At 39.0% G+C, this 25,112-nt stretch overlaps 1 long non-coding RNA gene across 2 annotated transcripts in view; it reads left to right on the top strand.

Annotated features, from left to right (window-relative positions):
• LOC107976691 (uncharacterized) overlaps nt 1-25,112 on the top strand; it is a 344,614-nt gene that overhangs the window by 187,021 nt on the left and 132,481 nt on the right. The window contains exon 5 of one of the 2 annotated variants that reach the window (XR_001720817.3): nt 8,145-8,189. The exons of the other annotated variant lie outside the window; for it this stretch is intronic. This is a non-coding gene — a long non-coding RNA (uncharacterized LOC107976691). The remainder of the gene's footprint in view (nt 1-8,144; nt 8,190-25,112) is intronic. 2 annotated transcript variants of the gene reach the window in all.

Raw genomic sequence — 25,112 nt, forward strand, 5'->3', positions numbered from 1 at the left:
GAAGTGTGCTAATTCTTTCAGGCCTTGGAATGCTTTCTGATACATTGAATATTGCAACCACTTTTAATTATTATTCCAGAATCCTAGTCGACTTATGTACCTTCCAAAGTGGTTTAACCAGAAAGAATATTGAACACAGAAAGTCATGGATTCTGTGTCAGTTTAATAAAATAGTAAAACTTTTTAAGATTGGCTCAGTGTGAAACAGCCTCGTTGCTTGGGGTAGCACCTGAAGTTCTTGGTCTCATGGCCGAAGAAATCAAGAACGCAGACACACCAAATGTCAGGTCAGAGCAGAAGCAGAAGTTTAATAGGCAAAAAAAAAAAAAAAAAAAAAAAAAAAAGAGAACAGCTATCTGCAGCAGAGAAGGGTCCCAAAAAGGGTTGCCATTCAGCAGTGAAATGCAAGTGTTTATAAGCTAGTGGGGAAGCAGCATCTTATCTACATAGGGTGTGAAAAACTGGTTAGGACCAGGTGTGCCATCTGAATAGAGGGTGAATCTCTGGCAGCCCCCACATCAATCTTTTATTACACAGGCAGGTCCTTTGCCTGAGCTACTCCATGTTGCTTTCCTACTGTGTATGTATTAAAAAGCGGGAGGTGGAGCCCCCATGGTGACATGCCTGGCCCCCAGCTACCCCTTTCTATCGGTGCAGCTGCAGGCATTCCCCACTTGCAAACTTCCAGCTTCCTTATCTATGTTTGCAGCCTGATCTTCCAGGCTGCTCTTTATTAGAAAAGAAGTGATTTCTTGGGCTGCTTTTTGCCAGAAGGGAAGTTCTGCCGAGGACTTTTTCCCCGAACTATTTGCCTAGCTAGTTTTTTTCTACCTCCTCTCTCAAATGCATATTCGTACCTCCAAAAGCATATTTTATTTTCTGAAGAGATAGCCTACTTCTTCACTTAGGATAAGAAATTAAAGTTTTAATCTCACAATTATCTAATATTCTTTACCACTAACCTCAAACAAAGGTAATGAATTACTTCTAGCAGTTTCCTCACCGAGCACCAAAGTTATTCTTAAAAACTAGATATGGTTTGGTTCTGTGTCCCCACCCAAATCTCACCTATAATTGTAATTCCCATAATCCCCATGCCTCAAGGGCGGGACCAAGTGGAGGTAATCAGATCATGTGGGCAGTTTCCCCCACGCTGTTCTTGTGATAATGAGTCTCATGAGATCTGATGGTTTTATAAGCGCCTGACATTTCCCCTGCTTGTACCCACTCTGTGCTGCCACCCTGTGAAGAAGGTGCCTGCTTCTCCTTTGCCTTCTGCCATGATTGTAAGTTTCCTGAGGCCTTCCCAGCAATTCGGAACTGTGAGTCATTATATCTCTTCCCTTTATAAATTACCCAGTCTCAGGTAATTCTTCATAGCAGTGTGAGAATAGACTAATACACCACACTTCTGTTATCATGGCTTCAGGCTTGACCTGAACCCCTTCTTTTATCCTGCCAATCCACAGTGGCATGCATGCTTTCTTTACCTTTGGTATGTCTTCAGTTTCTATTCTCTTGTCTTCTTTTAAGACCCTATAGACTACCCCTTTCTTCCCTATCTACCTTTGCCAGGCATGTAAAACTTCCTTTTTCCCTTTTTCATGCCCTGTGCCCATGGTCAGCAAAACTACCCCCATACTTAGCCTTGACTGCTGACTCCATTTTGGGCAGAATCTTCTCACTTAGGCCCTCCTCCATCCCAGGAGAAGAACTAGGTCACAAATACGGTTGTTTCCCAGCTGGTATTTCTGAAAATGTAAATGAAAGACAGTTTAAGGGGAAGAGCCTGGAGGAAAATGAGGCTAATTTGCTTTACCATTTTTTTTTAACTGTCCAAATGTAACCACTACCGGAGGCCTTTAATTTAAATTCTGGAGCTCTAGGATCTGTGAGACTCCCCATCACATTCTCTCAGCTTCTGCTTGGGATTCTTGTCCTTAGCATTAGAGACTTTTTTTCTGCCTAGGTAATTTCAAAATGCAAATTACAATAGAAACAACAACAGTAAAATCATATAACATCTATTGAAAACTATGTTCTAATCACTTTTATATACATTTTCTCATTTAACACAACAACTTAATGACCGGGGCTTTATCAAAGTCCTCATTTGAAAGAAGAGGAAACTGAGGCTTAGATGTGTAAATAAATCAGCAAGCATGTGTTGAACCTTGGAATTGCATCTAATTCTACTTGATTCCAAAGCCCAGCTCTTAATTACTAGGAATATTGACTCCTTCTTTGCTCCATGATTTAACATTTCAAAGTGATTTCTGAGATGTACTGTATGACTTCCTATTAATGGCAAATTAGAGGTTTTACATTAAAAAGCTTTTATTTTTGGTAGAGTGTGACCAAGAATGAATGGCTCAATATATGCAATAATAATATTTTATATTTTGTGCAGTGTTTTACTATATAGGGCATATTTTCAGTATTTGGCCCTCACATGAATCCTGTAAGGATGCCTGCTCTAAAGATGAAAAGTTTGATTTTTGAGAAATCAAGGAACGTGCCTAAGGTCATATGTGAATGGCAAAATCGAAACATGGAGCGCAGTGTTTTGACAACAACCATGCCTTTCTTCCTAATGCAGCATGGTATGTTACTGCTTACCAGGAATAACTGCTCCAAAGCATCTCTGATATGAAATTTCAGCTGTGTACTAGCCCTGCTATGTTCTGGAAGTGAGAAAAGGAGTAAAGTATAAGAATATTTCCAGAGTTATATATATATATATACCAGAAATCCAATAATCATTTGAGGTCTTATATGCCAAGAAGGAGACTGGTATCCTGTAGGATATTCTGAAGAAATCTTCCCTCAGTACCCAGGACAAAGTAAACCTCTGATGCTGATGCCTTTATGACCACTATTCCTGCCACATCCTCTGTATATCAGAAAGTCAGTGTTCTGTAGGCTTCCAAGTACAGTATATTCAGTATATATATCCATGCCACCAGATCTATGGTGAATTTCATGTCATAGATTTCATTTTGGTTTAATGTTGAAATTGCACTGTCAATTTTAGCAGCATCTTTATTAGAAGTACATCAGTTTTCCCAACTGCTGCAGCATGACAGTGTAATTTCCTGAGTAAGCCCTTTGATTAAAGAGGAAGTCTTTTCGGTGATACCACTTCAGGCTGAACAGAAAGTGCCAGCACCTCAGTAAAACCCATTCAATAACAAATCTCACATGCTGTTCTTATTAATAACTCTTGATATGGTTTGGCTGTGTCCCCACCCAAATCTCATCTTGACTTGTAACTCCCACAATTCCCACTTGTCATGGGTGGAACCCAGTGGGAGGTGATTGAATCATGGAGGCAGGTCTTTCCCATGCTCTTCTCATGATAGTGAATAAGTCTTATGACATCTGATGATTTCAAAAATGAGAGTTTCCTTGCACAAGCTAGCTCTCTGACTGCCACCATCCACGTAAGATGTGACTTGCTCCTCCTTGCCTTCCACCATGATTGTGAGGCCTCTCCAGTCATGTGGAACTGTAAGTCCATTAAACCTCTTTTTCTTCCTAATCTCAGGTATGTCTTTATCAGCAGCATGAAAACAGACTAATACAGTAAATTGGTACCAGTAGAGTGGGGTGCTGCTGAAAAGATACCTGAAAATGTGGAAGCGACTTTGGAACTGGGTAACAGGCAGAGTTTGGAACAGTTTGGAGGGCTCAGAAGATGACACAAAAATGTGGGAAAGTTTGGAACTTCCTACAGACTTGTTGAATGGCTTTGCCCAAAATGCTGATAGCGATATGGACAATAAAATCCAGGCTGAAGTGGCCTCAGATGGAAATGAGGAACTTGTTGGGAACTGGAGCAAAGGTGACTCTTGTTGTGATTTAGCAAAGAGATTGGTGGCATTTTGCCCTTGTGATAGAGATTTGTGGAACTTTCAACTTGAGAGAAATGATTTAGGGTATCTGGCAGAAGATGTTTCTAAGGAGCAAAGCATTCAAGAGGTGACTTGGGTACTGTTAAAGACATTCAGTTTGTAAGGGAAGCAGAACATGAAAGTTCAGAAAATTTGCAGCCTGGGCCAGGCGCGGTGGCTCATGCCTGTAATCCCAGCACTTTGGGAGGCCAAGATGGGTGGATCACGAGGTCAGGAGATCGAGACCATCCTGGCTAACATGATGAAACCCCGTGTCTACTAAAAATACAAAAAATTAGCTGGGCATGGTGGTGGGCACCTGTAGTCCCAGCTACTCAGGAGGCTGAGGTAGAAGAATGGCATGAACCCGGGAGGCAGAGCTTGCAGTGAGCTGAGATTGTGCCACTTCACTCCAGCCTGGGCAATGGAGCGAGACTCCATCTCAAAAAAAAAAAAAAAAAGAAAGAAAGAAAATTTGCAGCGTGATAATGTGGTAGAAAAGAAATCCTATTTTCTGAGGAGAAATTCAAGCCAGCTGCATAAATTTGCATAAGTAATGAGGAGCTGATTGTTAATCCCTAAGACAATGGGGAAAATGTACCCCCGGGCATGTCAGAGGTCTTCATGGCAGCCCCTCCCATCACAGGCCTGGAGGCCCAGGAGGAAAAAATGGCTTCGTGGGCTGGGCCCAGAGTCCCTGTGCTTTGTGCAGACTAGGGACTTGGTGCCCTGTGTCCTAGCCATTCCAGCCTTGGCTGAAAGGGGCCAACGTAGAGTTCAAGCCATGGCTTCAGAGGGTGGAAGCCCCAAGCCTTGGCAGCTTCCACATGACACAGAAGTCAAGAATTGGGGTTTGGGAACCTCCACCTAGATTTCAGAAGATGTATGGAAACACGTAGATGCCCAGGCAGAAGTTTGCTGTAGGGACCGAGTCCTTGTGGAGAACCTCTGCTAGGGAAGTATGAAAGGGAAATGTGGGGTGGGAGCCCCCACACAGAGTCCCTCCTGAGGCACTGCCTAGTGGAGCTGTGAGAAGAGGGCTACCATCCTCCAGAACCCAGAATGCTAGATCCACTGACAGCTTGCACAGTCCACCTGGAAAAGCCACAGACACTCAATGCCAGCCTGTACAAGTAGCCAGGAGGGAGGCCTGTACCCTGCAAAGTCGCAGGGGCCAAGCTGCCCCAGTCCGTGGTAACCCACCTCTTGTATCAGCACGACCTGGGTGTGAGACATGGAGTCAAAGGAGATCATTTTGGAGCTTTAAAATTTGACTGCCCTGCTGGATTTTGGACTGTGTGGGGCCTGTAGCCTCTTTGTTTTGGCCAATTTTTCCCATTTGGAATGGGTGTATTTACCCAATGCCTGTATCCCACTGTATTTAGGAAGTAACTAACTTGCTTTTGATTTTACAGGCTCATAGGCAGAAGGGAATTGCTTTGTCTTAGATGAGACATTGGACTGTGGACTTTTGAGTTAATGCTGAAATGACTCTTGGGAAGGAATGATTGGTTTTGAAATGTGAAAGGGACATGAGATTTGGGAGGGTCCAGGGGTAGAATGATATGGTTTGGCTGTGACCCCACCCAAATCTCCTCTTGAATTATAATTCCCACCCAGTGGGAGGTAATTGAGTCAAGGCAGTAGGTCTTTCCCATGCTGTTCTCATGATAGTGAATAAGTCTCACGAGATCTGATGATTTTAAAACCAGGAGTTTCCCTGCACAAGCTCTCTCTCTTTTTGCCTGCCACCATCCATGGAAGATGTGACTTGCTCCTCCTTGCCTTTTGTCATGATTGTGAGGCCACCCTACCCATGTGGAACTGTAAGTCCATTAAACCTCTTTTTCTTCCCAGTCTCGGATATGTCTTTATCAGCAGTGTGAAAATGGACTAATACAGATCTGCTTATGTGAAGTACTGAAGATCAGCTGGCAACACTATTCTTCAAAATACTAGAGCAGAATTTTCCCTCATATTTAAATATCAAAAAATCAAAGGTCATCTTAACAAATTGCCTTGTATGACTGTCAAAAGCAATAGCAAGGGAAATCCTTAATAAATTACTGATTATGAAGTGAAATCATTACTGTAGTAACAAAATATTCTAGATATAGAAACAAAGCTGTCTTTTCAAACTCTTCTTTTTGTCTAAAAATTTTTATGGAATTAAAATTCACATAATATAAAAGTAACCATTTTAAAGTAGACAATTCAGTGGCACTTTTTATGTTCATAATCTAGTTCCAAAATATTTTTGTCACCCTAAAAGGAAACAGTTTAGATCCCGTTATAACTGAGAACATGTGGTATTTGGTTTTGTGTTCCTGTGTTAATTCACTTAGGATAATGGCCTCCAGCTGCATCTATGTGGCTGCAGAGGACATGACTATGTTCTTTTCTATGGCTACATAGTATTTCGTGGTATATATGTACCATATTTTCTCTGTCCAGTCCTCTATGAATGGTCACCTAGGTTGATTCCATGTCTTTGCTATTGTGAATAGTGCTGCAATGAACATGTGAGTGCCTATGTTCTTTTGGTAGAAAGACTTGTTTTCTTTTGATATACATGCAGTAATGGGATTGCTGGGTCAAATGGTAGTTCTAAGTTCTTTGAGAAATCTCCAAACTGCTTTCCATAGTGACTAGACTAATTTACATTCCCACTAACAGTGTATAAGTGTTCCCTTTTTTCTGCAGCTTCACCAGCATGTTTTTTGACATTTTAATACTAGGCATTCTGCCTGATATGAGATGGTATCTCATTGTGGTTTTAATTTGCATTTCTCTGATATGCAAATTAGTGCATATCTAGTGATATGGGAGCATTTTTTTAATACGTTTGTTAGCCATTTGTGTGTCTTCTTTTGAGAAATGTCTGTTCATGTCTTTTTCCCATTTTTAATGGGGTTGTTATTATTTGTTCAATTGTTTTAGTTTCTTATAGATTCTAGATATTAGACCTTTGTTGGATGAATAGTTTGCTAATATTTTCTCCCATTCTGTGTGTTGTCTGTTTACTCTGTTGATAGTTTCTGTTGCTGTGCAGAAGCTCTTTGGTTTTCTTAGATCCCACTTGTCAATTTTTGTTTTGGTTGCAATTGCTTTTGCGAACTTAGTCATAAATTCTTTCCCAAGACTGATGTTCAGAATGGTATTTCCCAGATTTTTTTCTAGGGTTCTTATACTTTAAGATCTTACATTTAAATCTTTAATCCACCTTGAGTTAATTTTGGTATATGGTAAAAAGTAGGGGTCCACTTTCATTCTTCTGCATATGACTAGCCAGCTATCCCAGCACCATGTATTGAATGAGTCTTTTCCCAATTGCTTACTGATTTTGTTGATTTTGTCAATGACCATATGGCTGTAAGTGTGTGGCTTTATTTCTAGGTTCTCTGTTCTGTTCCATTAGTCTATATGTCTGTTTTTGTACCAGTACCATGCTGTTTGGTTATTGTAGCCTTGTAGTATAGTTTGAAGTTGGGTAATGTGATGCCTCAGGTTTTGTTCTTTTTGCTTAGAACTGCTTTGGCTATTTGGGCTCTTTTGGGGTTCCATATGATTTTTAGAATACTTCTATGAAAAATGCCATTGGTAGTTTGATAGGTATAGCATTGAATCTGCAGATTGCTTTGGGCAATATGGCCATTTTAGTGTTGACTTTTCCAGTGAGCATGGAATGTTTTTCCATTTGTTTCTCTTGTCTATGATTTTTTTAAAGCAGTGTTTTATAGTTCTCCTTGTAGAGATCTTTCACCTCTTTGGTTAGATGTATCCCTAGTTGTTCTATTTTATTTTTTTGGTGGCTATTGTAAAGGTGATTGAATTATTGATTTGGCTCTCAGCTTGCATGTTATTGGTTTATAGAAAATGCTACTGATTTTTGTACATTGATGTCTATCCTGAAATTTTACTGTTGTTATCAGTTTCAGGAGCCTTTTGGCAGAATCTTTAGGGTTTTCTAGGTATAGGATCATATTGTCCATGAAGAGAGATAACATACTCTTCAACACAGGAAAGAAAGGGAAAAGAGCTGGACACTAGGCTAAACATTTTGCATATGTTACCTAATTTTCAGTAATGAGCTAGTAAGCTGGCTCTTCAAAAAAAAATCCCAGATTTATCGCTTTTGCTAATTTCTGTGTTATAAATATTTCCATCAAGGCTGATTTCAAGTTACCCACAGGATGTCACTGAATGCAGAGTTTTAATGAAATGCCCACATTTGTTTCCCTCAAATTGTAGGAGCTGGCTGCAGCATACCATGAATCCTCACAGCAACTTAATGAGGTAGGTGTTACTATCAGATATTTAAGCCATTTATCCATGGTGACAATGGCTTAAAAATTATAGTAGTTGAATTGAAATTGGGATAGTCATTTCTGTATATGATTTTCATACTTTTCCTGCTGCATCTCACTATGCCTGAAAAAAAAAAGTATATATTGAGAACCTTTTTGGTATGAAGCATTGAAGACCCATTGGTAATACCCACAAATAATGAAGAAGACATACATGAAACCTTAACACTTGGCATTATGTCGATTTTCTACTCATCCACCTGGGACGTGTGACAAAAGTTTTCAGGATTTCTGAGAAATGTAAAATAGGAAGAAATTTACTAAAAACACAATGTAGTGGAAGGGAAACATCTGATGTATCCTCCAGGTTTTGTTCTGTTTTGTTTTTGTATGTACATACTCATTATGTTACTGCTTAAAAGAGTTGGGAACTGAATCATGTCCATAATTTTTTTGAAATGGGAAAGAATTAAATGCAATGCCCCCTTCCCTGTCATTCCACTGAAGAAATCTGAGCCCATTCCGCTTTTCTAGCTTGTCTCAGAGAGAATTTGATAATGCCACAAGATAATATAAGACAACAAAGAAATGGGCCCATTTGCAAATCCCACCCAAGGTGATCAAAGGTGTTTCATTTTCTTTTGATTGATTTCTCATCTGTTCCTATTCTCTGTTTAATTGGAAAGAATTGGCTAAGAGTGCTTAGTGTCTAAACCTATTAGAATCAATTCCAAATTCTGTTTACCAAACTCAGATGGGTACTCAGGCTCATAGTCTTAAAAAAAAAGCCTAGTAAGCCATACTTCTAATTATGTTACCTGGAGTAAGTAGTTTTCCTAAAACTGTGCCAAAGTAGAGTCTCACAAACATTTATGACATGGCCTAGTAGATGTGCATAGAGGTTTTAATGCCTCAATGGCCTGAAAGAATGAGAAGACCTCTCCAAGAGGCTAATTTACCACCTGCCTAACACTGTGTCCATGACAGTTGCACAGTCAGTGGAAAGAGAGCTAAATTGCCTCTTTGCTCACAATCTGTGGTCAAACTGATTGCATCCTGGGTTACAACGGCATTGTGAAGAGAGAGGCTTAGAGGCTCTTAGAATTTAAACTGTTAGTGAAAGTCAGCATGTCCCAAAATGACTGCTGGATTGTGTGGATTCTGAATAAAAATTCTAGCAAATCTAGAGGTTATGGATAATGAGTAGAAGGAAGGTGATGGGAAAAATATTGTCCTGTAGGTTTTCATTTTCTAATGCCAAATGTGTGTCTTGGCTGACTGGACAACAAGGTCAATAGAACCCAGGGGCCACTGTCTTTGGAGTCATTGAGAATTGATGAGGAAAGAGCCAGTATCTCTCCTTTCAGAGCACTATGAAAAACTCTCCCCAAACTCCTTGACTGTTCATGTGGGCAGATCAGTCATGGCCACAGTAGAGGAGATGTATCAAGGTAGTTAAGCTTGTGAATTCTGGAATCAGAGAGCTTGGATTGAAATTCCAGCTGTGTGTCCTTGGGCAAGTCACTTAACCACTTTGTGACTAAGTTTTATCATCTGTAAAATGGGGATGGTAATAGTACTCTAGTCATAGACCTGTATGTAATATGCTGAGAGGTAAATGCTATATGGGTGCTCAACACTTTCAACACCTCACCCAGATAAAGCTGCCCAAACTGAGAGCCATAGGAAATGTCAAGGTTCTGGCTGTAGCTCCTTGGCTTTTTCACTCTGCATGCTGAAGACTGCTGTGACAACCACCAGCCTGAAGACTTTTTCAGCTCACAGGTTGGCCTGCCTGAAAGACAGGTCAGAAGTTCTGAAGAGGTAGTGTTCCTGAAATAAACCCTAAGCCAAAGACAGAAAGGATGATGGTGGATATTCAGCTCCCTTATCTTTCAGTTGAGATGAATCTGGGGTATGTTCCAAACTGTCTCCTGAGGCGCCCCAGTGGGATTAAGCTCCAGTTACCCACAATGGTAACTGGTTACTGGCTTTCTTTCCTTTCTTTCTTCCTTTCCTCACTACTCAATTTCTTTACTGTTGTTTTCTGGGATCACCTTGCAAATAAACTACTTGCACTTGAATCCTTTTATCGAGATCTGCTTCTGGGAGAACCCAGATCATGGCAGGTTTCATGGATTTTTTGGAGTGTCATAACTATTGAATTGGATGCATTATTTTTAAAAATTTCATTGAGACAATATACACTCTTTGGAAACTTTAAAAGGCTAGTACAAGTTTTTATGCTTCTGTGTTTGTTATTGTTTTAGTGAGAAAAGATCTGGACTTAGAGGACTCAAGTTGCTGCTAACTAGCTGTATTTTTTTTAAATCTCTGTTTTAACATATGATACTATGTACACATTATTGTAATAATTAGTTAATATATGTAAAATGGTTCCAAAAGGCTACATTTCACTGGGGTTTTGTTTTGGTTTTGGAATTTTTGCAAGTTGACATGGCTTCTTCATTTCTCATTACACAACATAGAGGATTCATTAATACTAAAAAGAGAACTAATTTGTCTATATTGTTATGACCTATCTTCGGTTATTCAATTTTGATTATCATTTCCATTTCAACTTTTCAACAATCTTATCTTCCTTGCCATTTTGGTAGTCACCTGATAACCTAGCAAGGTTTGGATGTCTTATGGAAGCAGGGCAATGGCTTTTGGAGCGGTGTATTTTAGATCCTGGTCTTTAAGCTCTAAGTTGTAAATTGCATGAGACATTTCAATTAATAATGTTAAGAATATTTCTTTTTCCATTATATAAGCAATTCATGTACTGTTTGACTAATGCTTATGCCAAGTATGAGTTTACCAAACTACTAAGCCACAGGCAAATTCAAACCTTACAGCCTTTTCCTGTGATTCAAAAATAATGAAAATAAATATACATTCATAAAAAGTAAAGGAACATTACATTGCTTGCTATATTAGCTAGTTCAAAAAGCACTTTTCATTAAAACATTTAACTACTCACTTTAAAAAATTAAATTTAGCTGGGCATAGTGGCATGCCTCTGTAGTTTCTCCTACTTGGGAGGCTGAGGCAAGAAGACCACTTGAGGCAGGGAGTTTGAGACCAGCCAGGCGCAAGATGGCAAGATCCTGCCTCTAAAGAAAAAAGAATTACATTTAAAAAGTTAAAAAAAAAAGATGCAAAATGGCAATAAACATAATAGGGGGAATGGCTTAATTGCTACCATTGAAAGAGAACAGCAATTGATATTTTGATCTTCTTTCTATTTTATGTATAGGTTTTGTTGTTTTTTTACTGGGTTGATTTTATCATGTAATGTGCATTTCACCATCATGCACATATCGAAGTGTATGTCTGGGGGGTTAATCACCATGTATGTCTCAGTGCAAAGCACTTTCTTCCAGGTTCTCATTCGCCTTTTAGCTTCTCTTTTTCCAGTCTGGTTTCCTGCCGCTAGCCCCACCCCTACCTCCTAACTTCTCAGGTTGTCATCCATACAGCAACCAAGTGCCTGAGTTTTGTCATTTTGGTACCAGAGCTACAGTCTGGAGACTCTGCTTCTTTGGGCAGCCTGACTGCTTCTCATCCCTGGTGCTATGATGGCAACTTTGGGATGTATTTCTCCCTTCTTTCCTTCCCTTTCCCTTAGACAGGGATTTATGAAGTGAGGTTATTAGGAAAGGGCAAGGTCCTTGTAGGGCCCTGCCAGCTCCACTCTTCCCTTTAAAATTAGATATCCATTTTTTAAAACTTATAATTTTAAAAAATGGTTATAAGCATCAATACAACAAGGTGACTGGTGGGGTAGAATTTTAAAATATGATGTAACCTCTTCTTGTTCTAGAGGTTAAGCCAGCAAGTCAGCTTAGGACATATTTTTCTAATCGTGGGGGGAAATGGCCTGGCTTACCTTAGTTACATAACCATGTGTGCAGCCTGTTCTGGCATTTACATGCCCCTCCCTGAAACAAAGCAGAGGATTCTGGTTTGAGCAACGTTTTCCTTCCTTTCCTCCCTACCCTTCCTCACCCTACCTTTTGTGAAGGTTGTGAATCAGTTTTTCATAAGAAGTCTAGAAGCCTTGTGAGAGTGAAGAGACTCCAACCCCAGCTGTTTCTCCTTAAGATTCAACATTAGAGAAATCTGGAAGGAACCACAGTGTTCCTGACTGAGACCTCTTGGTGGGAAAGGAACATGACAATGATAGATGAGAACATACAGTGAGAGATAGGAAGTTGGGGCTTCCCAAAGTTTCCAAAAGGATCTAAGACAGGTCTGTCTTTGCCAGACCCTGTACTGAGCCTTCATATGGTCCCAGCCCTGGCCAGCCTAGTTCTGACATCACGACTGGGCAACAGTGGGATGGCTCAGCGTTTGAAATGAGTGGTGACCTCCATGGTGGCCTCAGGATCTAAATGTACAAGGGCTTCACTGTAGCTGTGGACCCTTGTCCAGTGTCTGCAGAGCCTGAAGTGGGAATGCCAACAGTGCTGCCTCTGACTCATGGTTCTCTCACATTTAGAAGAGTCATCGAAGTCCTTTGGTCTACATCATTGTGATTGAGGGGATATGGGATACCAAACTGCCTGCCCACACAGGCTTGTGGGGTTTTACATGATTCATTAGAATAATAAAAAGGATGTGGCTACGTTTATACCTCCAGGCTGGTGAAGTAAGTCACTATTACTCAAGCATTCTTCATGTTATTACAAACATTAATGCCTGTCTAGCCATGTACTGAGAGAGTGTACTATATTTTATTTTCTAATTTCTCCTTTATTGGAAATTTAAGTCTTTTGCATGAGACATTTCTGGTAGAACCTAGTATTTGTTTTAGCACTATTAGTGTAATAGTAGTAGGCATATATTTTCTAGATGCTAAAAATATGCAGCTCCAAACATTATTTTTTGGGGTATGAAGTTAACTTCCTTCTCTTGTATTTGAGGGGAATTAGGGGGTTTTGTCAAGAGTGGGGCATGAGGGAGAGGAGGCTCAGAGAACTAAGAGTGTACACCATGCTTGCTGGTCCCGGGTTCTCAAGGGCATCTTTGACCAGAAGGGGGGTCAAGGATAGTACTATCTGTTGGGAGGAAGCCACACATCCAGTGGATATAAAAGATCATGACTGTCCCCAGTGAGACCCTAGTAATAAGCAGGGCATGGCACATGGTAGGTGCTTGGTACTTACTCTTTTTTAATTTTTGGATGGTTGAATATTTCCACTAAGCATTCAGAGAACAGATTATAAACCTATGTAAGCATTCCAGAATTATAAGATTAGACTTGCATAAAGTTGCCATGTAATTTAAAAAATGCTCTTTAACCTCTGGAAAGGTTTTTTTTTTCCATGAAAAAATTGGTAATGATATGTACACTAATCTACATAAAGAGCATAAGATTATAATACAAATAAATCCATGTGATTCCTTCCCGTGTGATGTTATGCTGTTTCAAGATAATATTTTTCCCCATAGTGGTTATGTGATCTTCTATATCTGGATGTAAACAACAACAATAACAACAAAAAGAAACAAAAAAAACACTCATGCCAAAGGAAATAATGACTATAGCTCATGGTGGTGAATGATACTTTGGGGGAGATAGGAAACTACCTTAGACCTGTACTTCTGAGTGCACATTATTACTTTTGCTTGATTTCCCTCTAACTTCTATTTATTTGAGAACCATGATCAAATGAGACCACAGGCACCACTTTCAGTTACAGAGATTAAGGAAATATAGCATGAGTTTTGTTTTGTTTTATTTTTCTAGAGGACATTTGCCCTATATTCTTGGAAAATGGCAGCCTGTGGAATAATTTGTCTGGTCAGGCCCCAGCTACCTTGCCTTGAAAGGGGAACCCGTTAGGAGTAGCTGCCTTACAAATCCTGGCTCTGAGTCCATCTTTTAAAATTTCAGTTTATTTTTATTTTTTAAAAATTCTGTTTTTCCTATTTATTTGTTTATTTTTGAGACAGGGTCTCACTCTGTGGCTCAGGTCAGAGTGCAGTGGTGCAATCACAGCTCACTGTAGACTCAACCTCCCAGGCTCAAGTGATCCTGTCACCTCAGCCCCTGAATAGCTGGGTCTACAGGTGTGTGCCATCATGTTGGCACACGCTGGCTAATTTTTAAATTTTTTTGTACAGACTGTGTTGCCCAGGCTGGTCCCAAACTCCTGGGCTCAAGCAGTCCTTTCACCTCAGTTTCCCAAGTAGCTGGGATTACAGGCACACGCCACCATGCCCAGCTGTATTTTTTTATTGATTTACATTTTTTTTTGTAGACACCAGAAAATAAATTTTCTTCCACAACATAGAGATTGGATTTAAAAGTTCTTTTTTTGCTTTTTTTTAGATGTTTAAAGGAAACTGATTAAACAATGAGATAAAGCTCTAGACATAAGATAAATGGTAATAAAAACAGTATCTTAAAAGGGATTAGTTATCTGCAATCAACAGAGTGCATTTAACGTATATTATCACATTTGAATCAGAGAACAGCCCCCTGAAGCCAGGTGGGGAAGCATTTTTCTCCTGTTTTCATAGTGGAAGGAACTGACACTCAAAAAGTTTAGGGGTTGTGTCCATGACAATAGAAGTTGTAACTGCAGATTAGAGTTCCAGTTTTCTCACTCCCCTTTCTGCCTTTTTTTCCCCCACTTCACCATGTTGCTGTTGAAGGTGCCAGAGTCTTGGAATTTTTATGTCTTTTTCTCAAGAGTCATTCATAGTCCCAGAATATCTTTGCAAGGGAAATGAATGACCCTTCTGAAATTTAGAGCCACTCACATATTTATGTCATCAGTATAGCTCCATTTACAAACTCTTACAAATAACATGAAAGCTTGAGGCATTCCTTTTATTTTATTTTTCTCTTCCTTTCTGTCTTATACATGTCCAGAGGCACTCTTTTTAGTGTCATTTCCTAAGGGAAAAGAACATAGAAATTCTTGTTCTTCCTCAAAGCTGATAAATAATCTGGCAGCTTTTTATTTAAATTTAAAAAAAAATGCTTTCTGTAGACTTGATCGGTTATGCCAAATTTCTCTCTTAAGTTTTGGAGAGATTTTAAAGTTTTCTTTTCTATTTTCTGGGCACAAGTCTTCTTGACAGAAAATTGCAACAAGAAAAAGGTCTGTTCCCTTTTGGAATACTTTCCACACGGAAGGCTTGGGAGGAAAGTTGCAACATATGTTAGAGACCCTATCTCTAGGAGCTGGGCCAGAAGAGACAGCATGAAACAGGGAAAGGTGATTCTCTGTGCTTTCAAGCTTCAGTTCCCTTTTTAAAGAACTCCATTCTCCTGGCCAGGAAAAGGAAATAGAATGGGTTCTGAAGCAGATGCTGCTCAGACTTGCTGGTTATCAGAGAAGGAGTGAGAAGGCAAAGGAGACAAAATCAGTGTATGTGTGTGCTCACTTATGTGTGCATGCAGGGATGAGAGGGTGTCAAAACTTGGGAAACTAGTACAATCTCCAAAACAAGGCATCTTTTGAATTTTAAGTAAAAATTAAGGGCCAGGCACAGTGGTTCGTGTAATCCCAAGCACTTTGGGAGGCCGAGGCGGGCAGATCACTTGAGGTCAGGAGTTTGAGACCAGCCAACAAGGTGAAACCCCATCTCTACTACAAAAAAAAAAACAAAAAAAAAAAAACAAAAATTAGTCCAGTGTGGTGGCACATGCCTGTAGTCCCAGCTACTTGGGGAGCCTGAGGCAAGAGAATCGCTTGAATTGGGAGGCGGAAGTTGTAGTGAGCTGAGATCGAGCCACCTCACTCCAGCCTGGGAGACTGAGCAAAACTCTGTCTCCAAAAAAAAAAAAAAATTAAGGAAAGGAAAATGAGGATATCTTTAGAGCAAGGATCAGCAAACTTCTTCTGTAAAACACCAGATAATAAATATTTTTCATTTTGTGGACCATATAGTCTGTCTCAAATATTTAATTCTGACATAGCACAAAAGCAACCTTATTTTAGGGACACCAAAATTTGAATTTTATATAATGTTCAAATGTCAGGAAATATTATTTTTGTTTTGATTTTTTTTCTCCCAACTGTTTAAAAATGCGAAAGCCATTTTCAATTGGGCTGTGAGCTGTACAAAAGCAAGCAGTGGACTGGTTTGGCCTCTGGGTTTGCCTAACCCCGTTCTAGAGGAAAGATGAGGCTAGCATGGTGTGGTGTGAAAATGTGAAATAATTATTTTTTATTATTCTTATATGAAGTAGCAACTAGATGAGCACATTTCCCCCATGTGCCCCTTAACCCCCTTGCACAAAAATGAAAACAAAAAAAGAAAACATGTTGATTGCAATCTCATCTCTCTGAAATTTACTTAATTCTGAAATTTCTTTTTTTTCCTTTTCTTTTTTTTTTTTTTTTTGAGATGGAGTCTTGCTCTGTCACCCAGGCTGGAATGCAGTGGTGCGATCTTGGCTCATTGCAACCTCCGCCTCCTGGGTTCAAGCAGTTCTCTGCCTCAGCCTCCCTAGTAGCTGGGATTACAGGTGCCCGCACCACACCCAGCTAATTTTTGTATTGTAATAGAGATGGGGTTTCACCATGTTGGCCAGGCTGGTCTTGAGCTCCTGACCTCGTGATCCACCCACCTCGGCCTCCCAAAGTGCTGGGATTACAGGTGTAAGCTACTGCACCTGGCCAATTCTGAAATATTCACAAAAGTCACACCAAAATTTACCATTGATTGGAAGTTTAGTTGCCTAGCCAGCTTTATATTTAAGGCCTATAGACTTTAACCAATTTAGAGAAATCTGAAGACTAAAGGAAGAATGTCTGATTTTAAAGTAGTACTGTGTTTATTTGAAGGAACCGTCCCCCCTTCCTCCTCTGATGGAATTATCCCGAGAATCCATATTAAACATCACTGTGTTAATTTTCTGCTCTACAATACAACACAACTGTCACATGATACTAAAAACATGGACATGTGTGGAATCAAGTAAAATAATAAGGTGTCAAAATGTCCTGCATATGTGGGGAAAGAACCTATGTTTTTAACTGAATTGTAAAAAAGAAATCACTCATTTTGAAAGGAAATCTTTTCTGATGAGCGGAATATAAGATGACTGTAAGTGCATATCTGTGAATCTTCATTTTCAAGGTATTTTCTCCTTACTTAATGTTCTTACCCTACTCATGTCTGTAACTATGGTACTCAGATTAATTAGGATATAATTTGAAAAGAATGTTGGACTATGACCATAAACACAGACCTTTCCACTTAATCATTGCCGTTAATCCCAGGTATGGCCAATAATGTAGATGTAAACTTGTGGAAGTGAGAGTCATCCAGATCCTCGCTACTCAGATGTGTTCTATAGACCAGGAGTATCAGCATCACCTAGACTTTTGTTGGAAATGCAGAGTCTCAGGCCTCAGTCCAGACTCATTGGATCATAATCTGCATTTTAACAAAATCATCAGATGATTTGTATGCGCATTAATTGTAAAGAGACATTCAGCTTGTAGTAATAGTTTTCAGCTTTGGTTATATGGTAGAATTCCCTGTGAGACTTCTAGAAATCCCAGTGCGTAGGCTCTCTACCAGACCAATTAAATCAGAATACCTGAGGGTGGGACCTAGGCATCAGTATTTTTTCTGTTTTTTTTTTTTTTTGATATGATAATTTACTTCCTTTTGGGTACATACCCAGTAGTGTGATTGCTGTATCAAATGGTAGTTCTAGTGGCATCGGTATTTTTTTAAGCTTCCTAGATAATTCCAGTGTGCAGTGAAGTCTGAGAACCACTGGGCTAGATGAAGGACTGCACATATTACTGCTCTGAGAGTAAGAAGAGAGCACTGTCATTATCAAGTGGAAACAAGGTCCCCAGAACTAGAGGAGTTACTAGAAGTGTTAAAAAGGTCAGCTTGGCATATATTACAAGAGTAGTTTTCGAGAGCCATTTCATTATTTGAAGGATGGAATAGCAGCACATCTCAGGCCAGGCAACTGGGTCACATGCCCAGTTTCTTTAGTCTTTGCTTTTTGAATAAACCCTACAACTTTAATTATATAACTGTCATTAAGACTTCCCCTAATCTTAACAAAACTTTCTGAAAAGACTCTCATATAGGATACCAGTTTGTTAACCATCTTTTTGGTTGAGGATGAGGATAAATTCATGGTATGTGAGTTTTGGTAGAGTTAGCAAAGTTTCAAGTGTTTAAGTAGATTAACTGATCATTGAAGCCCCTTGCCTTTAGCTTAGAAATGGAATCTGAGAAAACAGAGAGATAATGCCATTCAAAAATCACTTTCTTTGGAACAGCAAGGAGCCCATCAGATTAATTCTTAAGGACAAGTGTAAGGGCTGGTATATATAAGAGGAAAAGGCATTATGCAGCAGCTTATAGGATATCACTTTATCAAGATTCCAGAAATTATCAAGTCAGTCCACTGATTTGGTACCCTCTTATTCATAATATCTGTTATATTATGCCTTTAAATAAAAATTAAGTCACATCTTTAAAGGAATTTAGCCTACATAATGAGATAAAATGTTCAGGTTACTAAATAGTTGACCAAAAGCAAACAAACAAAATTATAGATTAAGTTCAAGCTCTAGTGGCTTCTGGTATGTACTGATTCTTTCTAACTAGCGAGAAGTCCCTGTAGAGTCTGACAGGCTTTGAGTTGGGTCTTCTTCCTACCTGTTGCTAAGTGTGCATCATCTTTGGACCTTCCCACCCCATCTCATCCTGGTGTTCAGGTTTCTGGCACTAGAGTTTATCCACTAATTGCAGAGTTCTAAGTTTTGTCTTGCCATCGCTCCACGTAGCCCATCTACTATACGGCAAGTTCTCGAATAATGTCATTTCATCGTAATGTTGATAAGAAAAAAAAAATTCCCAGTGGGAGCCACTGTCAGTGTGGAGTATGCACATTCTCCCATGTCTATATGGGTTTTCTCTGCATACTCCAGTTTCCTCCCATATCCCAAGGCTGTAGATGTGGAGTGAACTGGAATGTCTGCGTGGTCTCAGTGTGAGTGTGTGACTGTGCCCTGCGATGGGATGGCATCCTTTCTCAAGTAGGTTCCCACCTTGTGCCCTGAGCTTCCTGGATAGGCTCTGGCCACCCATAACCCTGAACTGGAATATTTGGTTTACATTTATTTCAATGTTTAATATTAGAAATGGTTTGGTTTTTATTTAGAAGTTCAGTAATGTTTTTGTGACCAGAAATATGCTACAGAAACTTAACTCTTGTTTATATCAGTTAGCCTATAGTAAAATTGGTTTTGTTATACAGCATTTTGCTTAAAGTCACAGTTTCAAGAACCTATCAATGGAGTTAAGTGAGGACTTACTGTATTTCTATTACTCTAGCTCTTTCTATTCTTAATTGCTAATTCCACAGACCTATGGAATGCTGAAAGTGCAATTATCCTCCAGTGTAACTGCCTTCTGCAAAAATTGCCTCCCACAAAACTACCAAAAAATGCATTCTGTTTGGTACTATGTGTGAATATCTAAGGATGCCTTTTCAGCTATACAGAGAGGCCTTCTATAGACCTCCCTGGCTTTAGACAAGAATAGGTTAGCTGTCTGGTTGGAACACCCTTTTATTTTTTTAGTATGGTTATTTCAGGTGTCCCATTATCTGACATCCTTCTTGGGTATAGCAGTTGATGTTAAAAGTTGTCTGATTGTTACCACTTGGGAGCTTTTGTCTGTTTAAATATTTCATGTTCACTTATAAAAAATTACACCCATTAAATAGCACGTGAATTCCTAAGTATAACTTGAATACAAATACTACAATACACAAACACTCTTCTTAGGATTCCATTATGCATTAATTAATTTACTTCATAAATGTGAACAAAAAGAGCTTACTGTGTTTGAGGTAGTATTCTAGACCCTGTGAGGAACAAAAAGACACAGAGTAGTGTTTCCTGTTCTCTTGGAGCCCAAGAGTAAGAAAAGCACATATTTGTTATCCAAAGCTAAATGTGATTTGGTGCTGAAAACAAACAGGCAGTAAGTGCTATAGGAGTTCAGAGAAAAAAGGAAGAGCAAGAATGCATGGCAGCAAAATTTCGTGGAAGGCTTTATGCCAGAGATGGCATTGGAGGTGGACTTTGAAGATGAATAGTTTTTCAACAGGCAGTTCTCAGAATGAACAGAAACAGTTAACAAAGATGCCTTCTCTAAATGCCAAGAATGTAAGGACGTTCAGCACACACAGCCATCTCTTCCTTCATCTGAACTCCCTGTATGATCTAGTAATTAAACACTAAGTGTTTGGTAATAATATGTGTCAGAGAATGTTCTTGGTCTCCTTTGAAATAGGAAGGAGATACTCTTCAGAAGTTAAAAGGTTGTGGCTCACGCCTGCAATCCCAGCACTTTAGGAGACTGAGGCAGGTGGATTGCTTGAGCCCAGGAATTTGAGACCAGCCTGGAAAACATGGTGAAACCCTGTCTCTGCAAAACATACAAAAAATAAATTAGTTGGCATACTCAGGAGGCTGAGGTGTGAGGATTGCTTGAGCCCAGGAGGCGGAGGTTGCATTGAACCAAGATCACACAACTACACTCCATATTGGGTTACAGGGACCCTGCCTCAAAAAAAAAAAAAAAAAAAAAAAAAGTGAAAAGAATCACCAAGGGCACACATACTTGTCATAAACCAAGAAAACCAAATTAGAGAATTGAATAAAGCCGGTTGGGTAAGACCCCCAGAATTTCCAATGTCTTTTAATTGAAGTTTGCAAAGAGTTTACTCTTCCAGCTTGGAGAAATCAGGAACAAATCAAAAGGCATTTTGGCCATTGTTGATAAATATTCTAATTAAATCCTTCATTGACTGATGACTGCCAAGAGTCAGCAGCAGGTGGTAACAGTTCCTTTGTAATCATTATAATTGTTTGAAATTATTCACTTTTCTGATCCAGGATTGTTTTTGGAGAGGAGGCCTAGGAGAGACAGTGCAGATGGGCCTGATTTAAACAATATCCTTATTAAAACTGCACATTCTATTTTCTGATTAAGTTATTGGCAAATTCAAATATAGTATCAGTATATCAAACTAATCACTTGTTGAAAAATAATAATAGCTACAGCTGTTCTCCCTTTAAGTTTTAAGAGATAAAATATGTTCACTTAGATATGCATATCTGACATGACATATTTTCTTTCTATGGCACCCAGAGTCTCTGCTGTTACAATGTTTCTTTTTCATTATGAATAGAGGTGAGCTTTTCTTTTTCTTTTAAATTTATGGAACATATGCAGTATCCACTTCACTCAAAGCTATAGAATAATGACGCTATTATTGTAGCCATCTGTCTCTTCACATCAGTGTCTTCCATGGTTTTATAGTCCAGTTTTAGGGCTCTGTAAGAAACAATATTGGTTAACATTAATAACTGCCTTCATCTGACAATTTACATCTCTGCTTGGAGTCAGCTCCTGAAAGCATCTATGCCAGTAAAGGATGCAGGGGTGCCAGAAGAGGGAGGGACAGCTGTCTTGAGGGAGATGGAGGAAGAGCCGCCTATTTTGCTCCGCTTGACTGACGCCTAAAGGAAAGGTTGAGTCGATCTCCCACTTCCTATTATAGCGCTGCATTTGCAGGTTCCCACCTTGACAGGCAGAAACAGTTCCAGCCAGTGCTAATTTGGGTAACATCTAAAAGGCTTGCCTGACAAGGCAGATTCAAATTATGAAGCAAACCCCTCACATACTGAGACCTTGTTAGACAGATTAGTGGTGGATTGGCTTCTTGTGACAGCTTGTTTGCTAGAGGTGAGCTATCTGCATTTCCAATGCAGGCAGGTTATATCATCATTTAAAGAAAAAAAAAATAAAGATGTCATTTTTCTTGTTTGTCACAGAGTTCATGTAATATTCCCTCTCGATTTTCTCATTGTTGACTTCAGAAAGAAATAGCAGCAAGTGTGTACCTTTGAGTACGACAGCTAATTTTGTTATGGATGAACAGAGTATTGTGACAAAACAGTGGCACAGCTGTCATAACAGCTGTCACACATTAATCATGACAGTGACAAATAGCATAATTACCTTATCTGGAATTCCTAGCATGCACACTCAGTATGCCCCACTGCCAAGCGAGCATATCACGCATGGTTTAATTAAAAAGACATCAATACAGGTTAGTTAGACAAGGGCTAGAAGACATTGATCCAAAATGAAAATAAAATTATTTATAGGTTGGTGTTTAGGGACACCAAAGACCAATTACTTAGCCGACATGATAATTTGAAACTATTTCCCTAACTGGCCTTTCTCAATGTGTACATCACATGGCGAGTTGGCTGTTCTGAACCAAACTAGAAGCCCTTCCTCCATTAAATGTTTGATTCCCTCTTTTTCCAGTCCCAGCATGGGTCTTTGAGAGCCATCTTTATATTCTGTTATATGATTAAAGGCACTCTATTGGTAAATATTTGATTACCAGTGAACACATTATAGCTGACTTTTTTGTTAACTTGCCTTCCAAGGCAGATACTGTGCAGAAGGAAAATAATATTAAGCAAAATGATTTTTGTTTTATTTGGAAATTCTTCCTAAGAATAAGGTGAAGTAAAGGCAGGTAAGACTGGGTTTGAGCCTAGAAATTACATTCTTTTACATGTGCAGTATTTTAATATAGGTACCTGTATTTGCGTGCATGCATGAGTCGCATCAGTATGTATAAATATGCAACCCTTCCAAATATATGTATGTTTTTGCCCCCCCTGGTATTTTAAGCTCAACAATTCACTGAATTTACTGATTGAATTCCTGGGAGCTGGTTCTTGAATTGCTCTGAAGCTGCCTCGATGAAATATTAATGAATCAATTTCCATAGACATGGACTCATTATCTTGCTGGATGCCATTGGAAAACACAGTCCTGCCTGCGGTGTCCTTCCACCTTCCTGTGACATGATTTGATTTTCTCTCTCTCTTTTTTAATTAAATAAAAGAAATTGCTATCAGGAAAGTTTTGATAACTTTGGAACAGACATCTCCATTTCTCTTGATGGGTACCTAAATGGAGGTAAGCCATTTAAAATAAATTTATGTACCACTTACATGATATATTGAAAAGTGGGTCTGGAAACAAAGGAAGAGATGGCCAGTTTAGTTCTGTGGTCTCTGGAATGCCCTTTGGAAATGAAAAAACTGCTATTTTTCAGAGCAACCAATTTATGAGAAATGTCTATATTTTAAAAAGCTGGGCCAACCATCTAATTGTTTACAAAGTTATCAACTTTAGAAAATGTTACAGAACACAAACACATTGTCACTTTAATTTAGGACTGTTGGAAAGTAGATGAAACTATTCAAGCTGTGTCTACAAAATGCCCAAACAGCTGGTTAGAGCATGAAAAATTCAGTCAGTCAAGCCGTGATTATTTACAGGCATCATAAATAGCTGGTTTTAAGTATTTTGATTTTTGTTCACTGAAATTTACTGGTTTCTCATGCCTTATGCAAGTCAATCTAGGGGTTTAATAATAAAGCGTATTAAACTACAATTATACTAAACAAAGTTTTTAGCTTCCTTCCTTTCCTTCATTTTGTTCCGGTAAAGATTATTATTGCCTGCTCTGGGTACCATCAATATCCACTTTATAGAATTCTAAAAAATCCACTGGTAAATGGTTACCAACATGGTTAGACAAAGACTAAGATTATGTTCTCAAATTCAATGGCTTTCATTTTCATTTAGAACCAGTAATATATCTGAATGTCATGTGATCTGAGAACAATATTACCATTTCAACACATATATATTATTTGATCTGAGAATGATATTTCTATTTCAACACATATTCTTTTAGGGAAAAAGTGAAAGCCCAAGCTTGACCAAGTAAATCTTTTCAATACTAAGTCAAGAAAAAATTTTTTTCATCTTTGTTGAGAGAAAACCTGATTTGTTATTTGCTCACTCTACTGATTCCATTTCAATCTAAGTCATGGGGAACTCACCTGTAATTTGGTTACAGGTCTCTCCAGGATAATCAGATAGATACTGCATTCCAGGTATTAGGAATACCTCAGAGTAGCTCCTGACTTAAAACATTTTGATTAAAGCTATGAGGAAAAAAAAAACAAGGGCATCTGCACACAGTAGTTTTGCACATAATGCCAAGGTACCCATTAACTGGGCAACTCATCTGCGGCCCCTGGCATAAATCCCTACTCTAGGTATAAGCAGGGGTAGAAACGACCCAGAACTGCTCTCAGAGGGTGGACACAATTCTAGGTCTTTAGTGTCAAGGTTGGGTTCCTACTGAAGCTAGAGACAGAATATCAAGTTTCTTGAGAATTAACCCAAGAATGCTTATTCCACTGGGAGATACATAAGAAGATTTTAATGAAGAACAATCCATTTTAGATCGAGTCATAACTGACAAGAGGAAAATAAAAGCAGCTTTAGCATTTTTTGATCAAGCCCTTTGGAAGGAATTCCCTCCCTGTCTTCACTGTCTATCACACTTTTTGTTTAAGGGCACCTGTTTTCTACGGTGCTTTGCTGCTTTTTATATGGCATCACCTTAGTACATTGTAAGCTCTTTGAAAGCTGATTCTGTGTCTGATTCTTCTTTTTCTTTCTCATGGCACCTACAATTGTGCCTACATGGTGTAATTGCTGAGAAAATATGCACATCAGGAGTGGCAACATGTTGGCTTTAATAATTAAAGGCATGGATTTTTCCCAAAACATCCGGGTTATTTCTTGAATTCACCATATCACATTACTGAAATCTCTGAGAAGGTCAAACAGTTTATTTTTAAAGCAAGTTTTCTTCCACATTCTTTTCAGAGGACAGTTTTATTTCTCTTATTTCCTGCTTTCTAATACATGAACTGGTCTTTTGCATAAAGACTGGATGATTTTCATTGTTTCTAATAGAGCAGCAATATTAATCCACTGGCCAAGA

Source organism: Pan troglodytes, chromosome 11, assembly GCF_028858775.2.
Source record: "Pan troglodytes isolate AG18354 chromosome 11, NHGRI_mPanTro3-v2.0_pri, whole genome shotgun sequence".
In the NCBI taxonomy this organism is placed as follows: domain Eukaryota; kingdom Metazoa; phylum Chordata; class Mammalia; order Primates; family Hominidae; genus Pan; species Pan troglodytes.